The 21,999-nt window shown below is 52.5% G+C and overlaps 1 protein-coding gene across 35 annotated transcripts in view; it reads left to right on the top strand.

Annotated features, from left to right (window-relative positions):
• Positions 1-21,999, top strand: part of MAP4K4 (mitogen-activated protein kinase kinase kinase kinase 4) — a 159,804-nt gene that overhangs the window by 51,537 nt on the left and 86,268 nt on the right. The window lies entirely within an intron of this gene.

The following is a 21,999-nucleotide window of genomic DNA, read 5'->3' as shown; positions in this document are numbered from 1 at the left end:
GTGCTGTGGCACAGGGCTTTTGAGGGCTCATTCCACTCTGAGCTCTCTTCACAAGTATCTGCGGGTCCCTGGGGTTCGTGTGAGCAGGAGGGAAGTTTCTTTCAAGTGTGAGCAGGAGGGAAGTTTCTTTCACTTGGAAAACTTATGGCGTGAAGAGCCCTGGCCTTTGTTTTACACAAGCACAGTGCTATTAGAAACTCACTGGAATAATGAGTTTGACAAGTGCTTTTTGACATGATATATTTACTTAATTTTTTTTAGCTCATTTTCGGTTAATAAATTCAGAATGCTTTGTACAGGTTTTTTAAAAAATACTATATATAACATCTGTTCCTGTGTCTTTATCTCTCTTTCTATAAACCTTGAGAACATCTTCCTGGTAAAAAGTACAACATTAAATAGTAAGTGAAAATATTGGATCTATAGAAAAGTAACTTGAACCTTGCAAATGGTAAAAATCAAGATTTGAACCCAGGACAAAATATTCCCCCAGTAAATCAGACTTTTAGTAGTAGTGATGGGTCGTATAACACAGACTCCATGGAAAAACAACTTAAAATAGTTTTTATAGCAATGAGTGTAGTCCTGGAACCCTCTATTTTTGGAAGATAAGGCAGACAACTGTGTGTCACAATTGTGGTAACTAGTCATTTTGCATCTTTATTTGAAAAGGGGTGTGAACAGAGAGTGAAGGACACTGAACATTTTCAGGGACATGCTACTCTGCATGTATCTATGGCTCAGATTAGGGCAGTGATCAAGGGCAATGAAGTTCATTCTTCACTGAAATTCTCCCAGGACTTCGGATTTCCAGCCACTTTCTCTTGATAAGCTTAACCCTGACTGATCCCAGGACTTTGCTGCAGATGCTCATTCTCTCAGGAGGAAGCATAGGTCTGAAGGAAGGAAAGCCACACTTGTGAGGTTTGGCAGAGGCCAGGAATATGGCACTGGGAAGAATCCCGCGGGCGGCACGCTCTCTTGGAGTTAAGTGGATCTCCCTGCGGGAGGGATTGTCCTTCAACGTTGGGTGTTTTCTTACTTTTAGTTCTGTGAGACTGTAGAGGCTCGCTAGGTCAGGTTAGACTGCTGTTTGGACAGTTGCTTCCTGGGGTGTCCTTGGACGTTTTTGCCCTAGAAGGAGGTCTTATCTTTCCCTCTTTATTAAGGAGCTTGCCTGACACCATCTCTTGGCATTTCCTCTGAGTTGGCTGTTCCAAATGCTCCAACCAAGAGAAGTCAGATTGTGAAGGGGAGCTGTAATAAAAGTGAAAATTAACTGAGTTTTTTCTTTAATTCCTTTAAAAAAATTTAGACTCCGTTTCACTTAAGCCTTTAAAATATTTCTGAGTTGCCTGGTCAGTGTGGCTCAGCGGTTGAGCATCGACCTATGAACCAGGAGATGGCGGTTCAGTTTTTGGTCAGGGCACATGCCTGTGTTTTGGGCTCGGTCCCCAGCAGGAGGCGGGCAGGAGGCAGCCGATGAACAACTCTCTCATCGTTGATGTTTCCCTCTCTTTCTCTTTCTCTCTCTGAAATCAATAAAGACATATTTAAAAAAACTATTTCTGGGTTTTCATATTATCTGTGTTCTTAAGCTGGCTCTCAGACACACTGAGACAGCTACATAGAACTAACTACATAAGGTATTCTATGTAAAAAAGTGGTGGAGCCCTGGCCGGTGTGGCCCAGCTGGTTGGAGCATAGTCCCAGGCAGTGAGAGGTCTCGGGCTCATTTCCCAGTCAGGGCACATTCCCAGGTTGTGGGTTTGATACCCGGTCAGAGTGTGTGTGGGAGGCAACTGATCGGTTTCTCTCACATCGGTGTTTCTCTCTCTCTTCCCCCCTCTCCCCCTCTTTCTCAAATCAATAAAAACATGTTTCCCAAAAGGAAAAAAAAGGCAGTAGAGAGCTTATGGTACAATACCATTTGTTAGAATAATAGAATTTTTTTAGCTTAACATTGAGTTTTTTAACTTGTTAGTCCTCTCGGAACAAAGCAGTTTGGAAGCAGTAATAGTGAGAGCTTGGAAGTGAGCCACTTGTGTTTTACGAACTTGTTCTGGAATTTAAAGGCACTGTTGTGACAATATGGTTTTGTTTCCTCTTTGGTGTAAATGAAGTACTTCATATTTAAGAATTTGTAAAATGAGGCTTTGAGTTTGCTCTTAGAGATATTTTTGTGTGGACTGTAAGACAGTGACCTCTCCCAGTGACCTGCCTGAGATTTCGCTGGGGCTCAGGCATCCCGCAAACACGGAGCCAGGTGCTCTGTCTGGCGTCACCCTGGGTGCTGGGGGTACCAAGGTGAGATGGTCAGCCTTTACCCTCAGGATCCTCACTTTGTAGGCAGGTAACTGAATTACAGGGCGAATGGGGCTCTGAGAAGGAAGCGACCCCTGAATCCCCCAGTCACAGGGGGGTCGCGAAGGGAAGGTGGCTGGGAGCGCTGGGCTAGCAGGATAGGCCGTGGGCTTGCGGAGGCCTGGGCTGCCCTCAGCCTGTTGCTTGGTCCGAAAACGGCCGGGAGTGGCCGCCACCCAGCGCCCTCAGGATTAGGAAGCACAGTAAGCTTTGGTTAGTGGCGGCTTCTGACTCAGGGGTCCTGCGACCCGCATTTGGAGGAGTCCTCGGGAGTGGAGTCTGGCAGGGGCGCCCCTTGGCTCAGGGCCGCGCCTAGCCTGGCTTCCCTGTGGGACGGGTCCACGCCTGGCACGGAGCACAGCTGGCGGTGCCCCTGCCCCCAGCTCCCTCAGGGACTTGAATTCCTGGGATGTAGCCTGCGGCGTTTTCGGAGGAGGTCCTTTTGAATGGAAGCTCTGTCCGGCCCCGGCCCTCGTGCTGCTATTCAGTTCCGAGCATAGAGGTACTTTTGATACATCTGCTGAGTTGTCCGCTCCAGTGGAGGTGAAGCAGCTGAGTGGCCCAGGGGAAGATTATTAAGGGCTTGGCCATCTCAATGGGAGCTCTTTAAGGAAAGTCTGGCCGTGAGCGGAATTTCCTCTCCAAATTGCCGTGAAGAAACCCCAGGCGTGTTTTGCACAAAGCCCTTCTGTTGTGTTGCTGGGGGCTGGTGGGGCCGGGAGGCTCCCCTTGACTGGCAAACCCCCTCCCCTCAGCGTTTCAGTGCCTGCCCCCCCCCCCCCCCGTGGGTGTGATTGGAACTGGGAGAAGAGAGGACTTGGGAAAGGAACCCCCTGCTTTCTGCTAGCTCCCAGCAGCTGGTGGGGGCTGGGTGTTGTGCAGAATTTGAGTGGCTGCCATTTGTGGAAACACGGCCTCTGATCAGCGATGGATGGGTGGCTGGATGGGCTCCTGTGGCAGCCTGTCTGCCTCTCCTCTGGGCATATGAAGCCAGAATAGCGAAGTGGCTAGGGGCCTGGTGGCTTGGTGGAGCCCTGCTCTACCCCTTCCTAGTTGTTCAGCTGGGGTACGCCGCCTGGCAGAGTAGGGAGCAGTAAGTCCAGTTCGTCCGTCACCACAGATCTCGGGCGACCTGGACTCCTGCCTACCCCTCCGGTGGGTGAGCGCACTGTGTACGGCAGAACCACTTCGTGGACATTCGTGGGTTTTGTAGTTGTTTTTCAGGACCCCCCACTCCCCTCCATGTTAACTTTCAAGCTTCCTGTATATTGTTTTCACCAGGCTTTCCAGGGCTGGCGTCAGGGACTGTGTGGGAGGGGAGGGTAGCCCTGTCTGTGCACAGGCGGGGGTGGGGGGGGGTGGGGTGGGGGGGGCGGGGGGCGTTGCACTGCAGCCCTGTCTGTCCACAGGCGGGGGGGGGGGCGGGGGGAGTTGCACTGCGGCCCTGTCTGTCCACAGGCGGGGGGGGGAGGGGGCGTTGCACTGCGGCCCTGTCTGTGCACAGGCGGGGGGGGGCGGGGGGAGTTGCACTGCAGCCCTGTCTGTCCACAGGCGGGGGGGGGGGGGGGGCGGGGGAGTTGCACTGCGGCCCTGTCTGTCCACAGGCGGGGGGGGGGCGGGGGGAGTTGCACTGCGGCCCTGTCTGTCCACAGGCGGGGGGGGGCGGGGGGAGTTGCACTGCGGCCCTGTCTGTCCACAGGCGGGGGGGGGCGGGGGGAGTTGCACTGCAGCCCTGTCTGTCCACAGGCGGGGGGGGGCGGGGGGAGTTGCACTGCAGCCCTGTCTGTCCACAGGCGGGGGGGGGGGGGGCGGGGGGAGTTGCACTGCGGCCCTGTCTGTGCACAGGCGGGGGGGGGCGGGGGGAGTTGCACTGCGGCCCTGTCTGTGCACAGGCGGGGGGGGCGGGGGGAGTTGCACTGCGGCCCTGTCTGTGCACAGGCGGGGGGGGGGCGGGGGGAGTTGCACTGCGGCCCTGTCTGTGCACAGGCGGGGGGGGGGGGGGAGTTGCACTGCGGCCCTGTCTGTGCACAGGTGGGGGGGGCGGGGGGAGTTGCACTGCGGCCCTGTCTGTGCACAGGCGGGGGGGGGCGGGGGGAGTTGCACTGCGGCCCTGTCTGTGCACAGGCGGGGGGGGGGCGGGGGGAGTTGCACTGCGGCCCTGTCTGTGCACAGGCGGGGGGGGGGCGGGGGGAGTTGCACTGCGGCCCTGTCTGTCCACAGGCGGGGGGGGGGGGGGGGGGGGAGTTGCACTGCGGCCCTGTCTGTCCACGTAGGTGCGGGGAAGAGCATTGCAGTTGAGCAGCCACCAGCTCTTGGCCGTATTTGGCCCCCCATTCGGCCTTGTAGCTCCCCAGCTTACTCCTGGACGCCCCGTCGAAGCGGAGCATTGCTCAGGGGGCCTTCCAGGACGCCTCTGAGGAGAGTGTGCCTGGGAGTGGGAGAGCGCCCCTCGGGCCTGAGGTTGTGTGGAGAGTTGTGCTTTTAAATGACATGAGCTCTGCCGCTCAGGACTTGGTCTTCATTGGCCTGGCTCGGCACTGGAAACCATTCGCTGAGGGTCCCGGGGAGGTGCTGGGTGGGTTCCTTCTGCCTCTAACTTAGAGCCCGGTAATTAGGGATATGCCATCTGGGTGATCTTTGTTTTTGTTTTTGTTTTCTCCTTAAGGCAATAATTCTTGAGGTGTGGCGAAGGGCAGGTGACCGTACCTTCTGTTTGCCCCAGCAGCCCCGGCTTACACCTGCTGCCCGGCATACTTCCCACTGGTGCCCGTTCATTCCCAGTGTCCTGTTTGGATGATAACTTAGCATGGTCGTTTATGAGTTGGTGTTTTGCTGCAGGTTTTGCGCCTCTGCTACGTGGGCTTCTCCCACGCTGGCGGGGCCACATCTGCTTGTTTCACATGCCCAAGGGGTAACAGTCGCGCACCTATGAGCTACAGTGTGTCCTCAACTCATTATAGCGTGCTCTAGGGTGGTGGTTTTAAGCAGGGGGGCTTTTCATTTTTTACTGGGATCATGGGTTTGGAGGCACACACTCAGGTCTTTCTGGCATAATCCCTAATGGTGCCATAGTTGCAGCTATTCTGAATTGTCTGGGGACAATTACAAAATATGGATGCTGAGGCAGGATTTTGATCCAATAGATCTGGGTGAGGCCCAAGCATGTATAATTACCAACAATACAAAAAACACCCGGCAACAGCAATACACATCTCTCCCAGTGACTGGTTGTCAGCTCGGGTTGAAGAGCCACTGGACGGCCTCTGATCAGGGACGCCTGGCCCCTGAGCACGTCCCCAGGGGAGCACGTGAGCGGTGAGGCTGTAGGGATTGCTGGAGCCTGCCGGGCGGCTGAGCTCTAGACAGTCTTTCCTTGGGCTTAGGGACCCAGCTTTAACAAATTGTTTTTCAAGAGAAACTAAAAATTTGGGCTTTAGAAAGTTTGTTCCTTCTTACTTTTTGGAATGTTGAATTGAAAAAAAGACACACGTTAGTGAATTGCTAGGGAGAAGAGCCTTGTTCTTTATGGGCATCGAGGGTGATTTCTGGCCGTAGAACTGCAAGAATAGCCTGGAAGGGAAGGGGTACAGCCGTAACCACACAGCACAGGCTGCTTTAATAGGGCTCTGTTAAGAGGCTTTTGTTACTGTTCAGCATTTGAATTTTATAACCTCACAGCCCAAGTAGTTACATACCAAAAAGTAATGTGCAGTGCTGTGCACCAGAGATTTAGGGATTTATTTTCAATTAAAACCATTTGTTTCCCTCTGAGTGTTGTCCTTACAGAGAAGGGAGACTGTTTTCAGTGGTGGCTGGAGAACGCCAGCCGAGCTCTGCGGGCAGAGGCCTCAGCTCAGCCTTGAGTGTGAGGTTGGCTGAGGAGGATCTGTGTAGTCAGGTGGTAATGGAGAATCTGGAGGCGTTTTGGCCGGAGCCTCTGGCTTTGCTCCTTGAAGTCCTCTCTGGGACCCCTGCTTGAGCTTTGCAGCAGGAAGTGGGCCCTGCTGGGCCTGGTGTGGCTCGTCCAGAGGTGTCTGAGCGCGATGGGCACTGTCTCGGGACGCGGCTGTGGACGTGTTCGGCACTGTGCTGCTGGTGACCTGAGGGCGCAGAGCAGGCCACCTTCACTGATGCTTCCATAGCCACCGTGCTGCCTGTAGGCCTCAGCCTGGGGCACCCTGGTCAGGGCTGTGGGGCTAGCGCTGCCTCCCGCGGGCCCTGAGTCTTCTGTGGAGGTTAATTCAGGCTCACGAGGTCCCGCGGGCGCGTCGTTCATCACCTCCGGCCGTCTGCCTGGAGGCCTGCATCAGGGGCCTCCCTGGCCACCCAGTGTAAAGTAGCAGCCGCTCCTTCCTGCCACTCCCTCTCCCGCCAGGTTTTCCCCTGTAGCTTAAAAAAAAAAGTCCAGGTGCTCACAACACAGCGAGTGCGTTCCCTTGTTTACTGCTTGTGTCCCCTCTCAGAATGGGCACACAGGCTTCACTGCTCTGTCACTGTTGTGTCCCCGGTGTGGAGACCAGTGCTAGGTAATGAAGATGCTGGCCGGGAGCACACTCGAGCCGTGCTCCTTGTAAGTGCGGTGGCCACGCTTCTGAGAAGTTTCGTGACGCACTCAGGGTCATAAACCTGCTTAGTGGGAGAGTGAGCAGTGGCTTCAGATGATCGAAATTTCTTTTCACTTTTAATATCCTGGGTTTATCTTAAGAAAGCAAATTTTGGTGTGTTTGTGGCTTGGAGAGTTTCGGTTTCCTGTTGTCTTTCTACCTACAGTTACGTGGGGTCATTTTGGGTGCCCGTAGCTGCGGGTTGATGAGAGTGGCCTCCCTGCAGCAGCCAGTCCATTGGCGGAGGCTGTCTCATCAGGAGTTGATGAGAGGAAACAGGCGGCTTTGGGCTGAACCACACAGCAGAACTCTGGTCCCTGGGAAGAAACAGTGCGCTGGCATTTGTCCTGCCTCCCCCAGGTCAGGATCTTGGGAGCAGAGCTGATGATGAGGCGATTGCCAGATCTGTGAGTGCTCAGTTCCCTCCTCCCAGGCCGGCCTCTGATCCCCCGGCAGTTGTGAAATCTCAGTGCTTCCTCCCTTGCGTCATTTCCTTGCCCTGTCGTGCTGGTAGCCCCAGGCTTTGCCTAGACCCCAGTTCTGTTGTCAGGAGTTCTGCCCAGTGGGCACTGGGGAGGGGTGTCTGTGGGTAGCAGCAGAGCTTTGGGGCGATTCCTTGGCAGCTGTCTGGTTTCTGGAGGTACCTTGGTTGCAGCCCCTGAGGCTGTGGGGCCAGTTGGGTTGACTGAAAGGTAGAGGTGGAGTGAGGAGGAGCTTTCATAAAACAGCCCACTGGATGCACCCCTTGCCTGAGGGGCCAGGCAGGGATGTGATAGCTTGTAGGAAGGGACCGTGCGACCCTGACGACCACGGGCTTCTTCCTCAGCAGCTGTCTGTCCTGACTCCCCTTCCGCTGTTGTTCAGCCGCCGGGTGGATGTGAGCCAGTTCTGCAATGCAGACCTTGTCTTCAAATTGCGGGGGCCCGGGGGGGAATGCATTGGCCTGAGTGAGGTCCCCACCCCGGGCGGGTTTCCCAGACTCATGGAACTGCCACCGCTTTCTGTGAAATGGGGTTTTCTCTCTGAGGGGCGCGAGGCCTCCTGTGCTCTGTGTTGGAGAATGACCATCCGCTTTGTTGGCGCAGAGGAGGCATACTGGTAGGAAGGAGAGGAATGGAGAGGACAGGGTGGGGGGAGCACAGTCTCGTCACCGCTCCCCTCGCAGCCTCCTTTCCGCATGTACTGGGATCCTTGCGCGGTTCCCCTTGTGGGCAGAGCGCTGACTTGATGACCCCACTAGGTTGAAGCTTAGTAAGTTATAGAACTGTTCTTCTACTGTATTTACTTATTCACAAGGTCTGTAACTGTGATTCTTATTCTTAGAAAGCTAGAATGGGCGTGTGCAACTGAAAAAGAAGTGGTCTGTAACACAGGAAACGCGCCTGTTTCTGTAACACGGCTCTTTGTCACTAGGTTGCGATTTAGGACAAAAGATGCTTTGAGGAGAATTCTTGTTTTCTAATATGGAGGCAAGAGCTCTTCCTAATTTCTATGGAAATACCTCTTAAGCCACCAATGATTTGTTTTCAATTGACAGATTAGGTTTTGGTGACCTTGGTGTGAGTTAGCGTGAGGAGCTGGCTCTGAAAGCTTGCGTGGGTGGTGTGGACGCATCACCCGTGGACAGCCTCACGCGGGGCCTCGGGGGGAGGCTGTTGTTATAGGGAGCAATAGGGGAACTATGAGTAATGAAAGAAGTATCTTGTGAACGTTCAGCACAGGCAAGTGCAGAATTGTACACAGACTTGGAAAACTGGAAGGAAAACGAACAGCAGTTCCTCGCGAACATCGTTTAGCTGTGACATTGACGAGAAGCCCTCGGAAATTAGCTCTCGTATCCGTCAGCCGTGGTAAACTTGTTTCGTTGCGCGATGTTGGCTTAAAGTCGCAGAATGGCCCAGCCGTTGAGCGTCGACCTGGGGTCCAGGAGATGGCCGTTCAGTTCCCGCTCAGGGCACTGCCCGGGGTGCGGGCTCCAGCCCCAGTCGGGGGCCTGCAGGAGGCAGCCGATGGATCCACGACTCTCGTCATTGATGCTTCTCTCTCTCTCTCTCTCTCTCCCTCCCTCCCTCTCCCTTCCTCTCTCTGAAATCAATAAAGGTATATTGAAAAACAAAATAAAGATATATAAAAAATAAAGTCTCAGGATGTGTCCGCAGTGTTCCGTGCGGACTTGCTGCGCTGCCCTCAGAGGCCGCGGTCCAGGTCCCGGTCCCCCTCTGACCCGGCCAGCGCTCAGGATGCGGCGGCAGTTAGGTTCCAAAACCAGAGCACACTTGTATTTAGGAGTTGTTCAGGGAGACATGAAGCTGCTTACAGTTTGACTTTATGTAAATTCTGTAAATACATCCATGTTCAGGGGCAGTGTTATTTTAGAGTCAACTTCTTGCGATGCTGAGGAAAAGTAAGGCACAGTTTGGAAACCTCAGCTGACGGTTGTGGGTGACGAGGGAGATGACGGGCGGGTCAGGAGCCCAGGGTGGAATCCGAATCCCTAGCATCGTTTAATCTCTTGCCTTTGATTTGTGTCTGAAACTTTCAGCGTTTTCCTCTAAGCCAGTGAGAAAAGTTCGGTTTGACTGCCTCAGCGATGCCTGAGTGATGCTTTAATATTGAAATTGCACCATGGGCATAATTCTAAAAATCGAGTGTGCTGTGAAGTCACGAGGGAGACGCGTAGGAAAACTTCTTGGGGGTGAGGGGTTAGGGGTGAGAGGAGGAGGAAGGGAACCTCCGGAATTCTGGGTTCCACCTTCTGTTGTGGGTGCATGTTCGTGGAGCATTTTGCTGAAGTTCATTGTGTGTGTGCTGCCTCCTGGCTGTGCCTGCCCGGGCTGCACGGTGGGGTGTCCTTCAGCCCTGCTGGTTGTGGCGGCTGTAACGCTGGGGCGCCAGCTGGGCAGTCGTGAGGCCCAGCTCCCTTCCCTGATTCTTACCTCATTTGAGAAACTCAAGTTAAAAACTGCATATACAGGGTGGGGCAAAAGTAGGTTTACAAATTGTTCGTACAAAAACTAATACAATAGTTAATAAATAACAAAAAGAATAAACTGTGTTTTGCATACTCAGAACTGCAAACCTACTTTTGTCCCACCCTGTATATTTTAAAAGACAGGATTCCTTGCTTTGGGGTAGGGGCACATGGCCCACCCTGCATGTTTCTAAGGGAATGCCATGGGGGAGTTCAGACTGAGAATTATATTCAAAATTAACACGGATCATTAATCTTGTAATAATTAAAATAATACAGTGTGTGCTATGTGACTTGGTTTTAAGTGAGTAAGAAAATATATCAATTTCTAATAGTGCTATTAATTTGTACGGGGTCTGGAGAAAGATTCTGGTTATACACTTTGTTTGAAATTTTGAACGAATAGGCATTTAGCTAGGGTTTGTCTTTTTTCCCTCGAAGCTGTCTCTGCCTGGAGGGAAGCACCTTGTGACCCATCGTAGTCTTGAACTCCGGAAGGCTGGACCTCAGAAGACCCCGCTGCTTCTAAGGCTGATCTCGGGCACCGTGGCCCGTGCGCCTCCTGTATCTCAGCCCCTGGCTGCGCTTCCCCTGCGCCTGGCGTGGTGCTGCCTGCTGGACCCAGGCCTGCGGCCGCCGTGCCTGCTTTTTATAGATGACAGGACCCTGTGGCAAAGGGTGGTTTCTTGTCACCATTTTACAGGGCAGGAGAATGGTGTCCAGCAAAGGCTCTGTCACTGCCCAGCGCCACCCTCGCCTGCGGTGGACTCAGGCTCCTGTCCCGGCTCCGAACTCCAGGGCCCGCTTGGGGCACCTTTATGAGTATTTAAATATCTTAACATGTGAAATGAACTAATGAAGAAATAGTTTCTTATTTTTCTCCTTTAAAATATTAACAGATTTTAATCTGTAATATTGATATTATAGAAAAACAGAGAAAGATGAATTCACTATTTTTAGTGGCTTCAGACAGTGAACAGATATGAAAATAAAACGTGTTTTATGGGTAGCTCTTGCTGTGTGTGAGGACCGAAGTAGGGAACGTGTGTTATAAGTTTGTGTGTATGTCCCTTGGTCGGTGATCTTTTTTGTTTTCTTGTTAATCTTCACCCAGTGATATTTTTTCTATTGATTTGTTTAGAGAGCGTGGAAGGGAGGAAGAGAGAGAGGAAAACCTCGATGTGAGAGAGACACATTGATTGGTTGCCTCCCACACGCAGGTACATGCCCTTGACTGGGAATCGAACCCAAGACCCCGAGATGCCTGAGCCGGCACTCCTACCACTGAGCCACACCGGCCAGGGCCTGTTGGTGCTTTTGAATTTGCCACACTCCCTCTACACGTAATTCCTCACCCTGGACGCTGTCGCCCAGACACTGGCTGACACGTGGGCCGCACCGCAGGGCTGCTGCCTGCCTGGGGAGGAGCGTAGTGCTTTTCATGCAGCTTCCCCAGGTGTTTTTCAGAGGCCGCTGTCTTTTCTTCCCACCTGACCCACTGCCCCCGGGAAGGGAGCACAGCGCGCACGACCTCTCATGGCAGCGTTTCTTCCCTCCACCGGCATTCATCTGTTCATCTGTGTTGCCTGCGCTTCCCAGCCTAAAGGTGACTTTTGCTACAGTGATAGCTCACCCATCTGGAACTCAGCTTGCCGCCTTGCCCCCCCCCCCCATCTGTTCCAGAACACAGCTGAAAGTGACAGAACAAGCATGCAGGGTCCAGGTGACTGACTGCGCCCTTTCTTTGTAGGAGTCTGACAATTACCGCCTGACGCAACGTTGCTCGAGGAGCTCGCTTAATTGCAAGGACAGGATAGTAATTGGTGCTCATGATGATTTCCCTGTGCCATTAAGAAAAGCATCTTTAATGTACTCAGGGTTTCAGGGTTGAGAAAGACTTCCATCCAGACCGGTCTCTTAAGGCACAGCGATGTGGTGTGTAAGTAGTTTTGCCTTCAGCTGTCTCCTAAGTCAGCTGTGTAAATGCCGCGCTTGTTGGGAGTGGGCATTAGGCCGTTGAGGTCTTGCTGGGCTGTTTTGACCATTTCATTCTCAGTAGAAGTTAAATCTCACATTCTCTGCTATTGAGACATAATTTCCTTAAATGGAGGACTCCAGATAAGGTAGCTCTGACCTGAGAAAGGCCTAATTCCATGTTGAAGCCTTGAATTTTAAACTTCCGGGAATAGAAGCTCTGTCTTCTAATTAAATTGCAAGTCTTGGCCGATCTGCTCTGTCTTCCTGCTTGTCCACAGCCCTGATCATGGAAGGGAGGAATAGGCAAATAAAAAGATGTTATTATAAGAAATAGCAGTTTCAAGGATAAATGTGCAGAAACAGGCGCCTGCTCACCTCGTGGTGCGGGCGGGAGGAGTGGCGAGAGCGGCCGTGGGAGGCCGGCTGCCCTGGGCCCGCTGCCCGGCGGCTGCTCTCCTGTGGGAGGTGTTAGAAGGCCGAAGTGTTTCTGACATGCCCTGGTCATCTCTCTCCGAAGCTCCTGATGTGGTTCCTTCTCTAAGATGGCTCATGGAGTGGTGTCTGGCTAGTGTGCCTTCCCTGTTGGTGGAACTGCGCGTCTTTCACAGACACTTCCTGGAAAAGAGCCTGTGGTTTGGGGGTTTACAGTGTAGAACCAGTTAAGCTGGTCTTTGTTTTGGGCGGAATACATGTAGCATCTTAGAAAGAGTGGTCAGAGCCTGGCGGGTGTGGCTCAGCTGTTGAGCATTCACCTAGGATCCAGGAGATTGCAGTTTGATTCCCGGTCAGGGCACATGCCTGGGTTGTGGGCTCCATACCCAGTCGGGGGTGTGCAGGAGAGCCGATCAATGACCCTTTCATCACTGATGTTTCTCTCTCTCTCTCTCTCTCCCTCCCTCTCTGGAATCAATAAAAGATACATTAAAAAAAAAAAAAAGAAATAGTGGTCAGTGGATGGAGTGCTGAGTTCATGCCATTCACCACACAGTCATACAGGTTCTATATTTGCTCCTAAAAATAAGGAAATACAAGGGGGAGTGGATTTGGAATAAAAACACTTTTTTGAAGACTTTCGTTTTTTTAAAATATATCTTTATTGATTTCAGAGAGAGGATGGGAGAGAGAGAGATAGAAACATCAATGATGAGAGTCATTGATCGCTGCCTCCTGCACGCCTCCTGCTGAGGATCGACCTGCATCCCAGGCGTGTGCCCCGACCAGGAATCAAACCGAGATCTCCTGGATCCTAGGTCGATACTCAACTGCTGAGCCATGCCCAGCCGGGCAAGACTTTAGTTTTTATAGCAGTTTTAGGTTGCACAGCAATTGAGAGGAAGGTACAGAGGTTTCCCATGTGCCCCTCGCTCCCACATGCATAACCTCCCCCATCAGCATCCCCCTTAACAGTGGAACAGTTTTTGAAATTGATGAACCTGTATTGACACATCACCACCACTCAGAGTCCATGGTTTGCATTAGGGCTCACTCGTGTGGTGTACATTCTGTGTGTCTGGACAGATATATAATGACCAGTATCCATCGTTACAGTATAATACAGAGCAGTTGCACTGCCCTAAAATTCCTCTGTGCTCTGCCTCTTCATCCCCCTTTCCCAGTTGGAATTAAAAAAATTATTTATTGAATCTATTGGGGTAACATTGATTAATAAAGTTAAATAGGTTTCAGGGGGCCAGTGGAATTTTTTTTTAATTTTAAAATTTTATTTTTGTTTAAAATGTTACAGATGGTCATCCAATGACCCGTTCCACCCCGTTCCTTCCCCCTCCCCAGTCCCTCTCCCCACCATTGTCCGTGTGCTTGGGTTGTGCATATGTGCATATAAATTCTTTGGTTACTCTCCCCCCCCCCACCCTCCCGCCCTCCTCCATCTCTCTGACATTCTTCAGTCTCATCTATGCTTCCATGTCATTGAATCTGTTCTGTTCATCAGTTTATTAAGGTCTTTAGATTCCACGTATAAGCGAGATCATGTGATGTTTGTCTTTCTCTGCCTGGCTTATCTCACTTAGCATAATACTCTCCAGGTCCATCCATACTGTCCCAAAGGGCACGAGATCCTTCTCTACAGCTGTGTAGTGTCCATGGTGTGAATGTCCCCAGCTTTTATCCATCAGCTACTGATGGGCACCTGGGCTGTTTCCAGATCTTAGTTATTGTAAATTGTGCTGCTGTGAACATAGGGGTGCATATATTTGCTCTTATTAGTGTTTCAGGATTCTTAGGATACATTCCTAGAAGTGGAATCACTGGGTCAAACAGCAGCTCCATTTTTAATTTTTTGAGGACTCTCCACACTGTTTTCCATAGTGGCTGCCCCAGTCTGCATCCCCACCAGCAGTGCACCAGGTTCCCTTTCCCCACACCCTTGCCAGCACAGGTCGCTTGTTGATTTGTTGTTAAGGTAAACTATGAATGTTGGTGAGCGAGGCATCCTGGAGGGAGAGCTGGCAAGCCAGGGCTGGCTTAGCCACTTACGGGTGTGTCCTGCTAGCTCTCTGGGCTACTTTCTTGTCTGCAAAATCAACTATTTTGTTGAATTATACTTGTCTGTCCTTTGAGCTCAGGAACATTTCAGAACATAAGTTGTATGACTTTATGGCAAACATAGTAATTGACATTTGTTAGAATTTACTTGTTACGAATTTAACCTTCACACACCAAAACCCCAGTGAAGACGAGCACATATTGTAATGAATTCTTTATAGTCCAAAAACGGATGCGAGAACTTAAATTCAGGCTTTTAAATATAAGCGTGGAGAACTTCACAATGCATAAGGATCACCCGAGACTGGATTAAAAGGCTGTGAATTCCTGTGCCCACTTCAGGAATCCTCATGTTTGGGCCTGTGTGGGGTCTCAGGTCTGCACACCACAGGTGAGTGTGAGAAACTGAACTTGACTTCCTTAGTAGAAAAACCTGACACCTCTCCCCCCGCCATCAGCCTCTTACATCCAGAATATTTCATCCCTAACGCAACAAAACACCACTAAAAATCATTAAGATCAAGGAACAAAGCTTCCAAGTTGGATGGAATGAGGAGCGAGGAGTTACTGACTCAGTGGGAGACTGGCACCTCTGGGTCAGGGCAGGGAGATTGGCACCTCTGGGTCAGGGCAGGGAGATTGGCACCTCTGGGTCAGGGCAGGGAGACTGGCACCTCTGGGTCAGGGCAGTGGATGACAGGCTACTTTCTCTGGATGTGTCTGGAGAGAGGTGATGCAGTTTTGTGACACAACCTCTCGTCCTGGGTGAGTCGTCGGGTTCTCCCCCTTCCTCCTGGCCTGTAGGTAACCGCGAACCTGTCCCTTCTGGCGTTTGGCAAGGCTGGTTTGCAGCGCAAATCTGAGGGGATCCACGTCCTGTCGGGCAGCCTCCACGGCCAATCTACACCACTAGCCCACAGCAGAGTTCACCTCCTGTCAAAGAGAGCTCTGGGTCTCACGCTGCCCTGTGTCCTGTGTGTCTCCGAGGAGCCGAGTCCTCTGTCACATGCTGTGCCCCTCCTCGTGGGTTTCCCCCGCCCTCTGGATTATGAGCGCCCGAAGGCAGGCGTGGAGTTTCCCCTGCAGGGCGGGGCGTGTCCTGGGCCCGGGGCATGAGCCAGCCTTCAGCTCAGTGGCATTCTGCATTGGTAGGCTTTGTCATGAAGCAAATACAAAAGCAATTTCAGGCAGTTGCCCTTCAGAGTTTTTGTTTCAGATTAAACTCGGCAGAAAGAAAAAGTATTCTGATCTCCACTACTTGTTGAAAGAAACTTTATGAGAAGACAGAGGAAGGAACAGACAAAATCCCATTATTAATTTGGAAAGCCGGGATACGGGCGCCGGATGTGTTCCCATTTGCCTTCAGACTCCGTGAAGAATTCCTCTGGGGAGTTCTTTGCTTGAATTTTTCTGATTTATGTTAGGAGAGGAAAGGCCAGGGATTGAAGCTAAGTTTTTATTGTTGGTTACTGTATTGCCATGTTTGGTTATAATCACTTAAACTATTTATGTTGTAGTCTACTTGGCTTTCCCTCTGGAAGTTGGTTGACTCGGACACTGTGGCCATTTCTGTTTTAATGTCCACAGCCTGGGACAGGGAAGGAGTCTGAGTGTGCATCTTGAACTGGTTCACTTACCCTCTCAAAGCGTCAGTTCCCCACCTGTGAAATGGGGAGGGCACATGTGAGGAATAAATGGTAATGCAGCCCAGCCTGCTTGGCTCAGCGGTTGAGCATCGACCTAGGATCCAGGAGACCAAGGCTCGATTCCTGGTCAGGGCACATGCCTGGGCTGCGGGCTCGATCCCCAGCAGGCGGCGTGCAGGAGGCAGCCGATCTGACTCTCTCATTGATGTTTCTATCTCTCTCTCCCTTTCTCTCTCTGATGAAATCAATAAAATTATATTAAAAAAAAAAGGTAATGCATGCAAAGTGCCTCTTTTACTACATGTCCCTAGAGTGGGGCCTCGGGGCCGCTGTCCGGTTCTCGCAGCCCTCCCTCGGGGACTGGAGGGCCTCCACGTGCCCCAGGCGCTGGTGTTCAGGCTGTGAGCACTCCTGCGACCCTCTGGGTTGTGGCGGGAGTAAAATACTTGTTAATCCTAAATGGTGTTCACTTACCTTGCATAGTGTCATAAACGTAATAGAATTTCTTTCTCTAATCCTCTGTCCATCCTCTTAGGCCGCTTTCTGATCCTGAAGAAAGGTGAGGTGTAGGGGGAGCACCAGGAGTAGAAAAGGCGCTGTTGAGGAGCCCTGTGCGCCCTTGTTGGGGGCAGGGGGCCGGGCGCTGGGACAAGGACCGGGAGGCAGGCTGGAGGCGGCGGTTGGCCGGCCAGAGTCCCGTAGAGAGTGCCCTGGGGTCCTAGCAGAGGTCCCGCCTTTGTTCACTTCATTCATTTGTATCCCTCTGAGTTTTGTGGGATTTTAATCCTCGCCTGAGAATATTTTTATCGGCTTTAGGGAGGGAGAGAGCACAAGCTCCAAGCATTGATGTGAGAGGGAAATGCTGATCCGTGCCTCCCGTGGGCACCGAGTAGGGACCGAACCCGAAACCTGGGTGTGCGCCCTGACCGGGAGCCGACCCCCCAGCCTTTTGGTGCATGGGCGACGCCCCAACACCGGAGCTCCCGGCTGGGCCCCCTCCGAGTTTTCTGTTGCGAGCGAGAGCGTCCCGCGGTGACACCCACTCCCGGGGTGGTTCGTGCCGGGGCCGGGCCGGGCCGGCGGACTGCGCCGGCTGTTTGCCCGGCTCTTGGCGGATGAGCATTCAGAGGATGCGGAGCGCCCGCGTCTTCGGCTCTCTGACGTAAAGCTTCCCGTGACCGCTCTTCCTGAGCCAGGCTCCACTCCAGGTTGGGGACAGACCTCGTTGGAGGCCCCGCACTTAGACCGCGTGCTGTGACGGTATGTGTGGGAACGTGTCGTGAGTATACTGCATGTTTGCAAATGCAACTTGTCAGTTTTGACTCTGTCAGAGTCGGGAAGGAGAGTTGAAAATTCGGGCATTTTCCTTAGCTTGGATGTCTGCCAGGAATAGTTTGGGTTTTCCTTTTAAAACAAACGTGCGTTTTCCTCATTTGGAGACAAGAAAATGAACAAGCGCCGTGAAGGCTGCTCCGCGGGGGGACAGCTCTGGTTCGTGGGCGCGAACCTGACTGCGGGTGGTGTCCACCGCAGTAATGGTTTTAACTCTGAACCTTGCTGTATGCCAGCTCTTCCAGACCACCGAGGGAAATAATTTAAGGTGTTCAAAAAAAAACTTCAGTAGCAGGAATTTGACAGGTTGGTAGAAATAGTAGGTGTCCGCCTCCTGCATTTTGTATAATCGTTGCGAAAGGGCACCCTGCTGGCGCCGCGGCTTGGATCGATGACTTAGCGATAAAATTCAGTCAGAGCTCTTCATCTGCAGCATAGGGCAGTGACCTGCCTTACCGCCCTCATAGGATTCTTCAGGATCTATTGGGAAAATAACTGAGGATGGTATCGGGGGGCTTTTCATCATCAGATGTCTCATAAAAGCATTAATGTTTATGTGGTGCCTCATAAACAGCAAGCCGTGGCCCTTAGTGTTTTCCCTGTGGCACTTTATAACCCGAACGGGACACCGTGTGTCCAAGAAGCGTAGACAGTAGGACAGAAGAGTCCAGGTCACACATGGGTGTTGGGAATGCATATTTAGTACCGACCAAGCCCTTTACGGATGTATCTCAGGAGTGGACGATGCAGTGCAAACACAGGTCCTGTAATACAAAGCTCCTAGCCTCTGCACAGCCCAGCAGGGGTCCCGAGTCAGGCCAAGGGAAGTGGCTACATTGCTTCTCTGACAGGAGCAGACCATTAAGCAGTTTTAGGAGATGGGATGGAGGTCACAGTGGGATGACAGACACATGACCGCCTCAAGCGTCAGGGAGTAGTACCTGTTGCTGCGTCCTGAGCCCCGAGCGCCGTGCGGCTGGTGCTGGTGGTGTGCGTTTCCTTCACCTGCTGCCGAGGCGGTGTGAGGAGCGTGGCTTGTTCCAGCTAACGCCGTGCCAGGGGAACGTGGGTGGGGCCCCTGGCCCACCCCGAGCGGGTCACCATATGTTCTGTCTTGGGTAGTGTTGAGTAAATCACACACATTTTTATAATTTCAGAAAACCCTTCATGTAATTTGCTTAGCGCAGGATTACGCACATATTGGCATTCTGTCTCCCTGGGCTATTTTGCTGCCCATTTTGGCTCCTTTACATGTGGTGGCCCATCTTAGCAGATTGAATATTACTTCTGTTAGTTTCAAATTTAGAGTTTTCGTGTGTGCGCGTGTGTGTGCGCGTGTGTGTGCGTGTGTGTGTGTGTAAAGGGAAGGAGGGAGGGAAGGACGTTGCTGTAGTGCCCCACTGCTTCCCACGTAGTGCCCATGCCCTTTGAAATGAGAAATGACCTAAATGGACGACTTTGAGGTCGTTGCAAACTCAAACTGCATTAGTGAGGAAGGGTCGGGGAGTCTGCGCGGCCTGGGGGGGAGTGGAGACTCTCACCTGGGTGTCACCTGCCGTGAGGGCCCTCAGGGTGGCCTGCATCGGTCCGCAGTGACCTGAGGAAGGGGGGAAGTTGCGCACTTTCTGGAAGGAAGTACAGCAGGAGCTGGTGGCAGAGGAATGAGAGCCAGGGTTGAGCCCAAGGCCACCGGATCCCAGGTGCATTGCTCCCAGCCCATTGTCCTGTTTCTCAGGAAGGAGGGAGGCAGAAGACTGTTTCCCGAGTCATATTCCAATTTAAAATGGACCTAATTTTGGAAGAGCCGGTATATGTTAACCAAGACTAGTGCCTTTTTTTGGTCTGTTCTCCGACACAAAAATGATTGCTGAGTGGGTGGCCCTGATTCGGCAGTCGCTCGGCAGGGGAAGCCGGTGTCCTCTGCAGAGCAGTGCTGACCGAGCCCGCAGCCGCCGCCCTGTGTGTGCCCCTTGACCGAGCCCGCAGCCGCCGCCCTGTGTGTGCCCCTCACACTCCGCGTCCTGAGGCGCACGTGTGGCCTCGAGTTCAGGCGTCGAGGGAAAGGAGCGTGCCGCTGCTCTGTAAACACCTGGAAAGGTGTTTCTGGTGGACCAGTGGTTTCCTTGATCTGTAAGGATCTTAAGTGTTACCCTATCGCTCCGAAGACCCTCCCCTCCCCCACATCTCACCTAACACATTCCCAACACAGTGCTGCTGACCCGTCTTGAAAAGAGCTAAAGCTGGGGCAAGTCTTGTGACATTTTCTCTGATTCTGTCAGCGAGGAATTTGCTTTAGTAATTTGGATGCAATCCCACTGCACAGAGTGCAGGCATGTGTGTGCAGATTTGCAGACTGACTGGGTGCTAAGGAGATGGTCTTGTGTCTCTTACGTGGAAGGGCCTGGAGGATTTCTTAGCACCCCGTCCTCTTGGCTTCTACCCTCTCTGCTTGGATTCAGGGAAATCATGGTTTGGTTTCATGTGATAGGAACTCGTGGGAGTTGCTTGATACTATGCTATTAAATTCATTTCTATCCTCAGTTGAGAGAAATGGGTTCAGTTGTAATTTATTACCAGGGCTACAATTGATCGTGTGCTGTGCACGCTCACTGTTCTCTGCTCCTGTCTGTCTTCACAGTAAATCTCTGATGTGGGTTTTGCTCTGCCCCTCTGACAGGAGCCTGAGGCACACGGAGCTGTGCCTGCCCAGGTCTCAGGTGCAGTGTGGATGCAGTCTTGTCTAGCCCGTGCTCTGGGTGCTGTGCTGTGGCTGCAGGTGCCTGCCCAGGTCTCAGGTGCCCGTGGAGGAGGTGCAGTGTGGATGCGTCTTGCCTAGCCCGTGCTCTGGGTGCTGTGCTGTGGCTGCAGGTGCCTGCCCAGGTCTCAGGTGCAGTGTGGATGCAGTCTTGCCTAGCCCGTGCTCTTGCGCTGTGCTGTGGCTGCAGGTTCCTACCAGGCCCAGGATGTGAAGTAGAGCTCAGTTTTCCCTGTACTAGTGCTTAGAGCAGTGCTGTGGTTACAAAGCTTAAAAAAAGGCCGAGGTTACAGAGCTTACAACACACATGGGTAGAAACCTTACATGAGCGATTCAGAGGACACTGTCAAATGATGCTAAGTCCTGTAGAGACAGGTAGTAAAAATGGCCGTAAATACCAGAAATACAGGAGCCCATGTAACCATCAGTTACTACCTTCCCGGCGCAGCGTATATTCCACCCTGCACGTCTGAGACGGAGCCTCATCCTTGTATTGCGACATGTAGGCAGGACAGCATTCTCTCAGGATCACGGGGACCCAGCTGCCAGCGGGCCCCCTGGGGGTGGCGGGCAAGGTGTGAGGATGGGGTGCCCCGAGGCCACAGTGAGGTGTCAGGTCGGGTCCTCCGAGACTGTGACTCTGGAAAAACTTGCCTGTGGAGTGATAGCTGTGGCCTGGCTGGGGCCAAGAAGGCAGAGGTCCCTGTGACCCTGTGGGATCTCCCTGCCTGCCTCAGAAGCAGAACCTCAGATCCTCGGAACTGCGGGTGGTGCCACACTCAGGCAACACTGGGCACGAGGCGGGCAGTTCCTGGGGGTGGCAGAGGCCGCGTGTCTGCAGGCTCGAGAGCTGGAGTGCGGCCTCGGCCTGTGGATTGTGTTGGTCCTGGTTTCCTGTATATTAAAGGGCGACACAGGCCCTGCTCATGAACTGCCGGGCCATCGCTGGACTCCATCCACCATGACCACATAAAACTGCGACATAGTTTAATGCAGGTCATTTTACACGGTGGTTTTTTACTGAGTTGAAACTTGAGTTCCTGCGTACACTCTCCAGAATAGAGGGAGAGCATTCCTCAGGCTCAGGTTCCGACGTCCCGGTGCTCCATCAGGGTCCACAAGAGAGGCGAACGCGGCCCCTCCCGTGTTACCTGTGGCAGGAGGGCCCTTCCTCACGAAGCTCTTACATAGTGGTGCTCAGGGTGCCGGAGTCGCTGTTCATTACTCTGCTGGGAAATGGCCAGCAGAACGCTCGGCAAACGTGCACGGGGCAAAGACGGACAGCGATTAGATCCGGCGAGCCTCACCTGGCAAGGGGAGGGTGACCAAACTGGAAATACCTAGTGACATAAGTGGACAACCACGTTTTCGGTTCTGGGTCAGGAATGATAACGTAGCTGTAAGAAAGCCTTAGCACCTTGCTCTCCTTCCCTTCCTCTGCCTCCCTCCACCTTTCCCTCCCTTCCCCCCCTCTTCCTCCCTCCCTCCCTCCCTCCCTCCCTCCCTCCCTCCCTCCCTCCCTCCACCTTTCCCTCCCTTCCCTCCTCTTTCTCCCTCCTCCCTCCCTCCCCCTCTTCCCCCCATCTCTTTGTACACCCCTTCATTCTGGATAATTATTTTCCAACCTTTCTACATTGGAACTACAAGAAAGCTTCAAAGAGGACTCTCAGTATTAACTCCCATAAAGTCAAGTAATGGGTATTGGGGACTCCACAGGGAAAAAGGACTGCTACTCATTTTTGACAATTCTCATAGAGGCACTTTTGTTTGTTTTTTGTCATTTCCTTCATGTGGAATACTAGGAAGGAAAGAGTGCTCAACCTGACATACAGAAGAGCACCTTTA

The sequence above is a fragment of the Miniopterus schreibersii genome (assembly GCF_964146895.1).
Source record: "Miniopterus schreibersii genome assembly, chromosome: 13".
Taxonomy (NCBI): Eukaryota; Metazoa; Chordata; class Mammalia; order Chiroptera; family Miniopteridae; genus Miniopterus; species Miniopterus schreibersii.
This window is presented reverse-complemented; position numbering and strand designations above follow the sequence as displayed.